The sequence below is a fragment of the Xiphophorus hellerii genome, chromosome 4, assembly GCF_003331165.1.
Source record: "Xiphophorus hellerii strain 12219 chromosome 4, Xiphophorus_hellerii-4.1, whole genome shotgun sequence".
NCBI lineage: Eukaryota > Metazoa > Chordata > Actinopteri > Cyprinodontiformes > Poeciliidae > Xiphophorus > Xiphophorus hellerii.
In genome coordinates, this window is record NC_045675.1 from 3390077 (window position 1) to 3402432 (window position 12356).

At 35.4% G+C, this 12356-nt stretch overlaps 1 protein-coding gene across 6 annotated transcripts in view; it reads left to right on the forward strand.

Moving 5' to 3' along the window:
• The first annotated feature begins 4484 nt into the window (after window positions 1-4484).
• The window catches only part of LOC116719060 (C-myc promoter-binding protein-like), a 71375-nt gene continuing 63503 nt past the window's right edge, over window positions 4485-12356 (forward strand). For all 6 annotated transcript variants that reach the window (XM_032561414.1, XM_032561415.1, XM_032561417.1 and 3 more), the window contains exon 1: window positions 4485-4713. The gene's annotated coding sequence lies outside the window, so the exon portion shown is untranslated. The remainder of the gene's footprint in view (window positions 4714-12356) is intronic.

Below are 12356 nucleotides of genomic sequence, written 5' to 3' on the forward strand. Positions count from 1 at the left end.
AAAAATATTTTTGGACTATGTCTTGACCAGAATTACTTAATTACATTTACTTGAGTAACCTTTTTGAAAAAATTTACTTTTAGGAATACTTTTATTACGACGTACTTTTTACTTCTACTTGAGTAATTTTACTATGAAGTATCTATACTCTTACCTGAGTAAAATTTATTGATTTTCTTCCAGAAAATCCAGACATGTTTGTCTTTCACTGAATGAAAAACAAACATGTTTTAACCAGAAATCCACCAGACACAGAAACATAGCTGCAGTTTTTGTTAAAGTTTCATAAGTTTTTTATTGAAAGAAATCAATAAGAAATCAGGCAAATGTTCTTTTGCCTGATTTAGTTATTTTTTGTTACTTATATAAATTATTGTCATTTCAGTCCTTAAAATACCAATATTTCCACTTAACTTTATATTTTTGTTCTGTCTGATTATGTAATTTTTAAATGTTTAATGATTATTCTTATCAGTTACTCAGTTCTCAAGTAAACTTTTTACCAAATGCTTTTTTTACTCTTATTTGAGTAATTTCTTGGACGGCCACTTTTTACTTGATAAAAATTATCTACTAAATAGAACTACTTACTTACTAATAAGTAAGTAGGAACTACTTCCTACTACTTACTAATAAGTAAGTAGGAACTACTTCCTACTACTTACTAATAGGAAGTAGTAGGAACTACTTACTTATGAGTAAGTAAGTAGTTCTACTCTTATTAAAATCTTTGGGTACTCCGCCCACCTCTTGTCGTCACCGTATGAAACAGATAATCTGTGAAAAAAAATGGAGGTCCTCTGGCTTCTCCCAGTGCAAACCAAAACCAACCAATCGGAGCCAGGAGGCAGGTTTTAGTGTAGTCAATCAACCTTATCCACTCACTGCTAAATGTGCTATTGGTAGAGAAACAACTTATCGTTACAGGAAAGGCGGGGATGAATATGGTCCATATGGCATGACTGACAGACTCGCAGATATACATGTACCTGCTGCAAATCCCCCCTAAACGAAGTATAAAGAGGAGCTGCATGAATACACGTTTAAGATTTTTGTGTAAAATAAATAAGAACATGAATCTTTTTCATTTAATTTCACAATTATATGGTTATTTGTGCTGCTCTGTTAATAAAATATGTTGAGGAATGTTAAATGGGACCGGTTAAATTTGCATTTTTCTCATTTTTGTACTTCAACTTGGGTTTCTACTGCTTCTAAAAACAAACCAAATGCTTAAAAAAAACTAAACACCCAGTCGGTTCTTGGCAGTAAGTTCATGTTTTTTGGTGTTTCAAAAACCTCCTGACTGTTAAGTCACAATCGAACCAGGACTACAACCCTTACCGAGAAGCACTAGCCAATCCTAGCCCCGTTACCTAGCAACCCCAGCAAAGCCCACCCCGTTACCAAGCAACCGAAGCCAAATCCCAACACCTTTGGTCAGCTGGTTTTACAGCTGTATGTGCTGTATAATGGTTGTTGGAAAAGACAAGTGTTTTGTTGTTGACTTACCATCCAGAAACCACTTGCTGTTTTCTTGTAGGTTGCACAGGAGGCTTTTCTGTTTTTCAAAGATGTATGGTTGTATAATTTCACATTTATTTGCAGCCATTTTTGCGAGTGAGTGTAAACGTTGATTTGGGGGGCGTGGCCAGCAGCAACTTGTTTGGATTTAAAGTGATAAGATGCCCTACAACAGCTTAAAGATCAGACTAAAATCTCATTATCTCAGAAGGATTTTGTGCAAAATATGTGATGAACATGTTTTGTATCGCTCATATTCTAACCTGTTCAAGCAAACACAATAGGCCACCTTTAAAAGTGAAAAGCATCTAGGGTGTGACAACTTTTAGACTACATTGGGGAAACACTGGGGTTAGACTGTCCATTTGCTACAACGTGAAAAATCTTTTTATTAGATATTCCTACAAAACTTCATCCCTCTACACTTACTTATTATTGTTTGTCCTGCTTATTTCACGACCGCCAGATGGGACATTTTTACACGGTTGGTTAGTTGGTTACACGCAAGGTTCTGCTGTTAGAAGGGAGGCTCCAAAATTAAAAATGGAAAAACTTCTGTTTTCTGTCATGATGGTCTATGCCAAACATTGGGGTTCATTTACTTTGATGCAGAATGACAAGTGAGCATGAGAAAAAGCTGTCCTCACTGTCTGACGTTTTCCTCAGCACTGTCTGCCCTTGTAAGCCGCTCCTATTTTATTTATCTGCTCTGTCTGATGCACTTAGTCCAGAAGGAGCCATGGAAATTGTGGCTGTGCTTTGAAACGGTCTGCATAAATGACACAATCCTGCAAACCTTTGACTGATTGGGTTGTTTATCCTCAAGAGACACGGAACAATCCGTCACTTTAAAAGGAAAATCAAGTTTAAGGGAAAGTATTACACAATCTGGGTTTACATCATTAATTATACCCAGAATTAGGTCAGTTTCATTAACAAATAGGACTTGAGGTAATTTCATTGTCAGCATCAGGTAGATTATGTGAACTCCCTCCTGCTGGGGAAAAAGTGTGTGTGTTTGTGTGTGTGCAGTCAGATGCTGGGGACATAAATTACTCAGCTTCATCACTTTACTTTGGTGACAAAAAATGTGAGTCACCAGCTAATAAAATATTATATCTGTGAATTTCTCCTCATTTGCAACAGTACAGCAATTCTGAGTCTTGTTTGGACTAAAAGGGTTGTGAGAGCCTCCATTTGGGTTGCATGAATAATGATTAGGAATAGAAATGTAAAAAAAAAAAAAAATAAATAAAACTTGGTGTTTTCTGAGTCTCTGGAAATGCCTTCTTCTTTGTCTTCAAGGAGCCAGACTTTATTGTATTTTAAGTGGTAACAGACTTCATAAAGTTTTCTTTTTTGCCTCAGCTCTTGATTCTAGCCATTTGAGAAAAAAAAAAATTTTTCTGAAATTGTTTTTTAGTCCGCCTTTAGTTGTTTCGAACAACTAAATGCAGACTTGTGAATTATTCTAACAAATTTCTAACAGTTTCTATGTAAAGTTAGTTTAAGTTTCCTTTAAAATATGTGAAAAATGTCCTTTTAGAAGCGATATATCCCAGGTAACAATATTAATCACAGAGATTACAGCTATTTTCTAAGTTAACGTGGATTTGCTTATCCAATGAATGTTTTGGCACAAAAGTGACTTCTTACTAAAAATATTATATATATATACGTATATATACTACTTTATTTCTCTGACGGATGGTTTGTAATTTATAAAGGTAAATGTTTTACAGAACATTCAGCACACTAACAAGGATAAAATAAATATTTAAGAAGATATATAAAAAAAAGAATAATAAAGAAGCAAAACTAGTTGGTTATACGCAAGGTTCTGCTGTTAGAAGGAAGTTTTCCTTTCCACTGTTATCATGTGCATGTTCAGTATGAGGGATTGTGGTAAAGTCAGCAACTTGACAATCTACCATCTACTGTAGCGACACACATGTTAAGGAGGAGGGATTGCTGCAAAGTCACTGTCTAGATGCTTCCTAAAACCCGTTGAAGTTCACTGTAATATTTTATTGCTGCTTAGAAACTGAAATGTATATAATTAATTTTGATCCCGGAAGAAGGATTCTATGAGAATAAAAACCTTTTATAATTCAGGAAGGGTTGTAATTATGCCTTCAATAACAAACTTTTGGATATATAACTTGATACTGTGTAAAAATACATGCATTAAGGTAACGACTTTTCATTCAAACTGGACATGATCCTCCACCAAAGCTGGACAGGTAACCGAGCTGAGATTATGCTACAGCTGATGGTTCACCAGATCAATAATTTAAAAAAATTATATCAAGTAGTTGCCTCAGAGATTTTAAATTTGTCTTTCTGATTCCGAAGAGAACAATAAATCTACTTGAGATTGATAAAATTCATTATGTTTATACTGAACACATCGTGTTCCTCCACAAGCTTTAAAAGTGGATGTTTACAGATTGAAAAAGAAAAACAACCTAAAGTACAATCAGAAGGAGATTGAATTTATGTTTTTGAGAGAGAATGTAATATTCTTAAATTGGATTTATGAGTTTGAAGCTGAATTACTGGAACAGCAGAACAGAGGATATATTTGGCAGAAACCAAAGACATCAATCAGGAAAAAGAACCTTGAATTGGAAGTGTTGGGGTTTAAGTTGCTTTGCTGCATCAGGATCTGACCAGCTCACCTTCATTGATTACTGTGTATCAGTGGGTGGCTTAGAGAAATGGATCAATAACTGTTTGCATTTTTTTCCTTAATGAACAAAACAAGAAGTTCCCAGCAGAGTTTATTTGTAGACCAGAAGGATCCAGGTTTAAAAAGTAAAATGCTGGGAAGCTGGGGGTATAAGGCACCCCGAACACTCGCACACTATACTCGCCCCTGTGCCGGTGGGTAACTGGGATGTCCTCTGAAGTGATGTAAACATGAACGTGTGTGTGTGTGTGTGTGTGTGTGTCGGCGGACTCCCATCAAAACCAAGATGGCGGCCGAGCGCTCAGCCGGCTCGGCTCCGTGACTGACAGAGGAGGCAGCCGCTCTTACCGCGGGAGTAACGGAAAGACTCCGAGGGAAAGCAGAATAAAACCAACCGCGCGAGCAGCGCACCTTCACCCCGCAACAGTAATGCAGCTACTCCGGTAAACCACCGAGTGAAGTTCCGTGTGAGGACCGATTTGACGTTTCACAAGCGGGTAAGTAGGGAGTGATGAACCGTTACTGGGAGACTGTGGAGGGATTTACCGAACAGCTGCCGCCGCGGCTCAGGACTAACGCACGTTATGCTAGCGATGTCGGTTTGTTTAGACGTGTTCATTGTGCCACTGATTTTATCCTCATTATATAACCAAGCCCTCCTTTCTTACGTTTAGCCTGGAGCCCAACGTTAATCCACAGGTTGTTTGAATCGAGTCAATTAGGAGAATCTAAATTTCAATAAATTTAGCAGACAAAACCACATCAAACCCGATGTCACCCGGTGTTAAACCCGCTAAGCGTGCAGATCAGAGCTAAAAATAACCCCAAATATTCCCTTACCCTTTCTACACTCCACAACCTGAACATCTCTTTATGTTTTTCATTAGCTTTCCCGTCAGAGAATATGTAATCTGGTGCAGAAGTTGCACTGATTGCATGTGTTGAGTGATTTGTTGCTAAGACTGTAAAGTATGTGAGTGGAAAACAATATTTTTAAAGCTCTCAACTGGTGTGGGCTAAAAGGAGCGATGCATTACAAGGGTGGAATTTATGCAAATTAAGCTTAGTAAATAGTAAGCATGTGAAAGTTGAAGATGTGTGTCATATTAGCGCTGCAGAACAGAAACTCATCAACTCCATCACTGAAGCAAATCTAGAGCAGCGGCGGTTCTGAGATGAATGGTGCCCTGGGTGGGCTGAGCTCTACTGGCCCCCCAAACAGCCAAACACATTCACACTCTCTACAGATAAAGTTGCTCAAAATTTGATTAGAGGGTCAAAATATAATCAAATCTGTATAAAATAATGCAGAATAAGAGAGAAATCCCCCCTTTTTCCAGCCACAGTTTAAAACAGGAAGAATGTACTGTAACATAACTGGCTAAAAAAGGAAGTAATACTATAATGCTATTGGCAAAATATGAACTAAATATATTAATTTTCTAACCCAAGGGGTTTTTCCAAAGTATTCGAACTCTGGGACTTTTTCACCATTTCTCACTTTGCAGCTACTAACTTTATTGTATATTACTGTGTTTTTTTTGTCAAAACACTGTATGATTGTGACATAGAAGAAGAAAAACAAATAATTTTAAAATTATTTATATTCCAAAAGACCCACTGTCCTGGATGTGAGGACCTGCAGAAAATATCGCATCTGTTTGATGTATCAGGCGTTACAGAAACAGCCTTTAGAGCTTCAGAGAGAGCAGAGGGTTTCCTTCCTTACTCATTTGCCTAATATTATTTTTCAATGTTTCACAGGCTGGAAAGCCCTTTCAGATCTCTTGTATTGTCAGAAAACAACCTGCAGCTGTTCAACTTAGACCTGATTTTTATCAACAGAGCAAAAAAAAAACTTAAATCTTACTCCAATTCAGCATTGAAATAAAAAGAAATGATTATTTTACAAGCAGTTTAAGAAAGCCAGCGTTTGTGCTCTTAAAAACATAAAAATAAAGAAAAATGACTCATGGAACTGCAAATAAGCTATAAAATGTTTACAGATATTTTTTTTTCTTTGCATGTTGGTTTGTATACCCCAACGTTTGATGTCCGTTGGAATGGACATTCAGCTTTGAAAAAACTCCTGCAATTTAATGATGGAAAATAGTTTCAAAATAACTTCAAATATTATCACTGGAAATATTTAAAATTACAAGAGCAATTTTAATAGGCTACCATGAAGTTAAATTTATATTTTTAATGTAAAATAGACACTTACTCCTCCCCTTCTCTAGTTTCAGAGCAATGCTTGTCTGATGCCAAATTCCAATATTACTGGCACACGTTTTTTTTTTTAATGTTTGCATTTTTAAGACTTTATAGTTGGTGTTCAGGTATTAATCTTCCAGTAAGACATAATTATCAAGTGATATTTTCAGGTTTCCTGTCAACTTTAAACATTTTTAAACTCAAAAACACGATGGGCCGCTGGATGAATGACTGCCCGAGCGCCCCGACCACGGGCTTAGACAGTTTTCTGGGGGAAACCTTCTTCATAATAACAGTACTCAAATAAAAGTAAAAATACAACGTAGTAAAAATACTCCTAAAATAAATTTTCTTTTTCAAAAACGATACTCAAGTAAATTTAATTGAGTAAATGTAACTAGTGACATTTACTAGTAAATGCAAGTGGTCAATATAAGACATACTGACCAATGTCTTATTGGTCAATAAGAAATTAGTCAGTAGCAAGAATCACTCAAATGGCAAAATCCCTGTTTATTATTTGTTTAAACCCAGAAATATATCATGTCCATTCCAGTGGACGTCAGGTCTGAAGGGGTTAAAACCTCAAAGACGTAACCTTTACTTTATACATGCAAACCTTTTGTTTTTCAACTTTTAATCTCATTGAGATTGGAAGATTGTGTTGCTTTTCTGTACATTGGTCAAGTCGTTGACCTTCTGTTGAACTGTTAATGTCCAGCGGGCAGAGGGTTGTCTTTTTATAATGCCAGAGAGAAAATAAAGGTCATACTGGAAATGAAGGAATGCTGTCTGACTGAAAAAGGCCAAATGGCGTGCAATGTCACTGCCTGACCTGGTTGTGCAGGATGTACAGCGGTGAGTGAAACATCAAAAAAAGCCGGCAAGACAGCTAGACTGTGTCTGCTCAGGTAATTGAAGCCTCAAGGTAACCCAGATTCTTTGATAAAACCTGCTGTCTGTCCGTCTCTGGTGGCTGGGATGGGTTTTAATTCCTTGGGCGCGCGGTGGCACGTTATTCCGCATCCCGAGTATTCACTGAACACAAACAAAGCGGAAAAACAAGCTGACTATACACAGTATCATTCTGCAGAAGGGGGCAAAAGAACCTGTTTCTTTTTAAAATGATTCCAAGAAAAAACATGGAGGTTTGTTTAGGGATGCACCGATCCACCTTTTTGACCAATATCTGAAGTTTTGTATTGTCCAATACCAATTTGATACAGAAAAATAGAGCTCAGTTGACTTAAAACATTTAGTTTCTTTAAGTACAGACATAAATGTACTGAGTTACAAATTCATTTGGTAACTCTGCACCAGTACAGCACACTTACACTTAACATATAAATACAGTGCAACTTTAATTTGTTCAGTCAGTGCAATTAGGAGTAGAACAGCCAATGTAAATGAATAATAAAGAAACTGACAAAAACAATAGGTTGACTACCTTGGTAAAACTTAAAAATAACCTTCTTTCAAATGGTTCAGAAAGAGCAATTACATTATACTCAATATAATGTAAAATAAATAATAAAGCATGACATCACTCAGACTGCAAACCATAGAACAAGACTGAATAGATCCACTCTTATAGATTGGTCACATTGTCACAAATACCTGATCTGGATTTCTTTTCAATATTGGGACTGATACATCGGATTGGTGCATCTTTAGGTTTGTTGTGAACACTACGGCTGGGAGATTAATTGATTCCATCGTTTAATCAAATTTTTGGTTTTTGAAAATTTAATATTTGGAAAATGGGGATATTTCCACCAATGCTCTCCTTGGGTTTCCATAGTTCAGAGTGATGTCATCGCCTCCAGAGGCGCCATCTTGTTTGACAAACGTGTTTTACATCTTCTGTTTATTTGGACTTTAATTCCGGTCAACTCTACAACGAAGTATTTCAGTATTTTTGATAACTATACTCATAGTTAGACAAAAAGAATTTGTAGCCTGACCCTAATTCTCCGTCATAAAACTCCCAGAAGGAAGGATTGAAATAAAATCCACTTTTTGAAAATATTTTCTGTCATTTGTAATTTCTTTTTAGAAATGAAAGTGAAAATTTTTAAAAATAAAATTAGATCTGTTATGAAAAAAATCTTAATTGCATGCATGGGTTTTATTTTTTTGTAGGACAGAAGATGCGCTCTCGTATCAAACTTCCTCTTGTTTTCATTTGACGCATTCAGAATTGATGTGGAAAACTCCTTCCTCTCTCAGCAGGTTGTCTCGTTATGAAACGACTGCGACACCATAAAGCGATTCCCATGTGGAAGCAACAACAGCTTGTTCTAGCTGGTGATAATTTTAGCTTAAAACAAAACACAAGGGTTATTAAAATTACTGAGAAATTTGGCTGAGGAAACTGGGTTGGATGCAGCTGGAGCTCAAAGAACTGCTGAGATTGAGCAACAGTTGAAGTGATTTGCATCCCAGTCTAGTGAGGATTGAAAAATTGTTTTCAACTTGCAGTTATTTTTATTTTGTTGTGTTTAGAAACCAACTGTTTATTTACCATGTCAACAGAAATAATTTCTGGTCTGAAAATGATAGATAAGTATAGTCATAATGTGCATAAATATCACATCTATTTGGGGATTTTTTTAATGGTATGACTGTACAACTTTAGTACTTAAAAAAACTATTCATTGCACTAGTCTGAAATAACATTTGATTTTTCTCTCATTCACTGTCGTGTTAGAACATCTAGTAGGGCTGGAACGATTAATCAAATTAATCGATTATGGAAACTCAAAAGGCATAAAAAATGTATTATTTACTCAAATTACATTTCAGACTAAAATCTCTTGGCTTTCATTGGACTACTGCATCGTAGTAGTCCAATGAAAATGATTGGACTACTATGATTAATCAGGACTGAAACGATTAATCAGATTAGTTGTGATTAGTTGATTTTTTAAAATAATTGTCAACTAATTTAGTAATCAATTAATGATTGCCTTTTTTAAGGCTCAAAAAAGGCCATTTGCTGAAATAACAACACACTCGGAACAATAAATAAGCCCCAACTGTACAAAAATTAAATACATTTTGCAGTCAAGATAAAAAAAAACATCTAAATCTTTAAATATGTTCTAATTTCACAAGGTTAAAAAAAATCTCCTACTAGCCATTTGCTATCTAATGATTAGTTTGTTGATCAAAAAATAAGAGGTTAATCAGAATAATCAATAACTAAATTAATCATTACCTGTTACTGTAGGTGCATAGAATGATGCTGCCATCACCGTGCTTAACAGTTGGTGCAGTATTTTCAAGTTTGGGAGCGTCGCTTTGACTCCTTCAAACTAGGGCTGCAACATTATGATTATTTTAGTAATTGATTATTCTGACAATCGATTAATTGAATAAAAAAAACTAGCACTTGCTGCAGATTTTTCATTTAACCGCTTAACCACAGCCTTTTATATACAATACTAGAAATACATTAAAATGTGTTAAACAAGCAATTCAATTCCTATAAATGGGACGGCAGCAGGTGCTTTAAATGAGAATTTAAACCAGGTGAAGCTAAAAACTATTCCACTTGTAGAGTTTTGGGTAGGATAAGCTTACAATCAAATTTTTTTTTTATCTTAAATGCAAAACGTATTTATTTTCTGTGCACTTTTGTCTTAATTACTACTCAGAGTACATTGTTGTTTTAAGCAAATAACTTATCTTTTTGAGTCTGTACTCTTCAGTAAACGAGTAATCGATTACTAACTTAGTTGAAGATCATTTTAATTATTGACTAATCACGATTAATCGTGATTAATCCAAAACATAACATTGGTTTATTTTAGATGAGGAAAAATGCTATTAAGAAAAGTTAAGCTAAGATTAATCAACAAGACAACAGACGGTTCAAGGTAACAGCTTGTAATGTACATATTGTAACGAAGTCTTGTTGAATTTGGCCTCGGATGCCCTGTTGGATGTTTTCCTCTGGGAAAATCATCGCTGTGACTTAATCAGACCCAAAGCTCTCAGTCCGTTCAAACAGTTCTGTTTATTTGTGTGAACGAAATCATTGTTTATACCGCAAGTTTGTTGCAACATGGCATCTTGTTTCCCCGAATACACGGAGAACGCCGCAGCTTCTCTGAGATCCTCGCAAATTTCAACTTCCCCGATCGATAACTCGTTAGAAACACTAACAATGACTCTTTCTAAGTGTATCAACATGCTACAATCTAATTCTGTTTAAACAAATGGCTGTGGCCGCTATGTGAGGCTGGCAGGGAGACAACTCTGCAAACGACTGAATACAAACTGCAGTAATGATAATGGAGTCCTCTGTGATGTAAGGCAAAGGACTTTTTCTGTATGGAGAGTGAAGAGTGCCAAATTCCAATAAATAAAGTGAAAAAAAAAAGTAAAGTTAGCATAACTGACCTACTTCCCTCTCTCTTGCTATTTTTTCATTTTTATTAAAACTTTTTGCTGATTTGTGAAATGTGACACTGAGACTTTATCGAGCTGGAGTGTTGACAATTATTGGCAAAGTACTGCATCCGTTTTTCTTTTATATATCATGCGTACACTGCAAAAGCACAAAATATTGCCAAGTAATTTTGGTCTAGTCTCAAGAGCAAATGTCTCAGTACACTTGAAATAAGACAAAATTAACTTGGAAGCAACTTTTCCGTTAGATATAGCAGCTTGTTTAGAGTCAATAATTTCTTAATATTGATGAAAAAGTACTAGTTCTATTAGCAGATTATTTTTCTTATTACAACATATTGTTCCAATGTTACAAGTGAAATAATCTGCCAATGAAACCAGTACTTTTTATCATTAAAAAGTAACTAGTTACATTTACTTGAGTATTTTTAAAAAAGTACTTTTAGGAATATTTTTGCTACGCTGTACTTTTTCCTTTTTCTTTAGTAATTTTATTATGAGGTATTTGAACTCTTGAGTAAAATTTCTGGATTTCTGGAAAGAAACCGATTTGGGAAAAACATTTTTTTGCCTGATTTTGTTAGTTTTTGTTACTTATATGAATTATTGTAATTTTTGTCCTTAAAATACCAAAATTTCCACTTAACTTTATATTTTGGTGCATCTGATTTTAAATATTAAATGATTGACAATTTGATCAGTTACTCAGTACTTGAGTAGACTTTTTACCAAATACTTTTTCTCTTGAGTATTTTCTTGGATGGATACTTTTTACTTTTACTTGAGTAAAAATATGTAAAAGTACTTCTACTCTTACTTGAGCAGAATGTTTGGGTATTCTAAACATCTCTTCTTAAAACAAGCTCCTATATCTTGCTGAAAAGTTACTTACAAGCTAGCTTTGTGTTATTTTAAGTTTACTAAGATATTTGCACTAAAAAACAGACATATTTGGTTAGATTTTGTGTTCCTGCAGTGTACATTGAAGATTTAGCACGTCACGTTGACAACTTGGCAGCTAAAACCAATGGGAGTCATCAGTTTTTTTGGGATCTTGCTTGCGTGACGTCATGTTGCAAAGTGTCTATATTCAATTTATTTGTCTGCAGCTGGGAGTTTCTGCATTTCCTGATATTCTACCTTAAGTTTTTAAGGAGCAGAGTTGAAATGGAAATGATAACAGACATTTCTGCTGTCAACAGTAATGATTTGTCTTTTACTTTGGGTCATCTTGACCAAAAAAAGGCTGTGTTATAAAAGAGAAGCTGCCAAAGTACAAGTGAGAATCGGATGACATGTTTCTGGGGAATACTGTCCACAAACAGCAATTAGCTTAAGGAATAAAGAGTGTTGGAGAGAGGCAGGGTGTATCATTGTTTAGTGGGTGGCCTTTGCTTTTGAATTGGAAATCTAACTTTTGTTAAGTCCTAAAATCCTTTATTTTTCCCAAACAGCAAAGTCTATAATCTGTACACACAAACAGTGGGAATGAATCTAGTTCTGGTTCCGG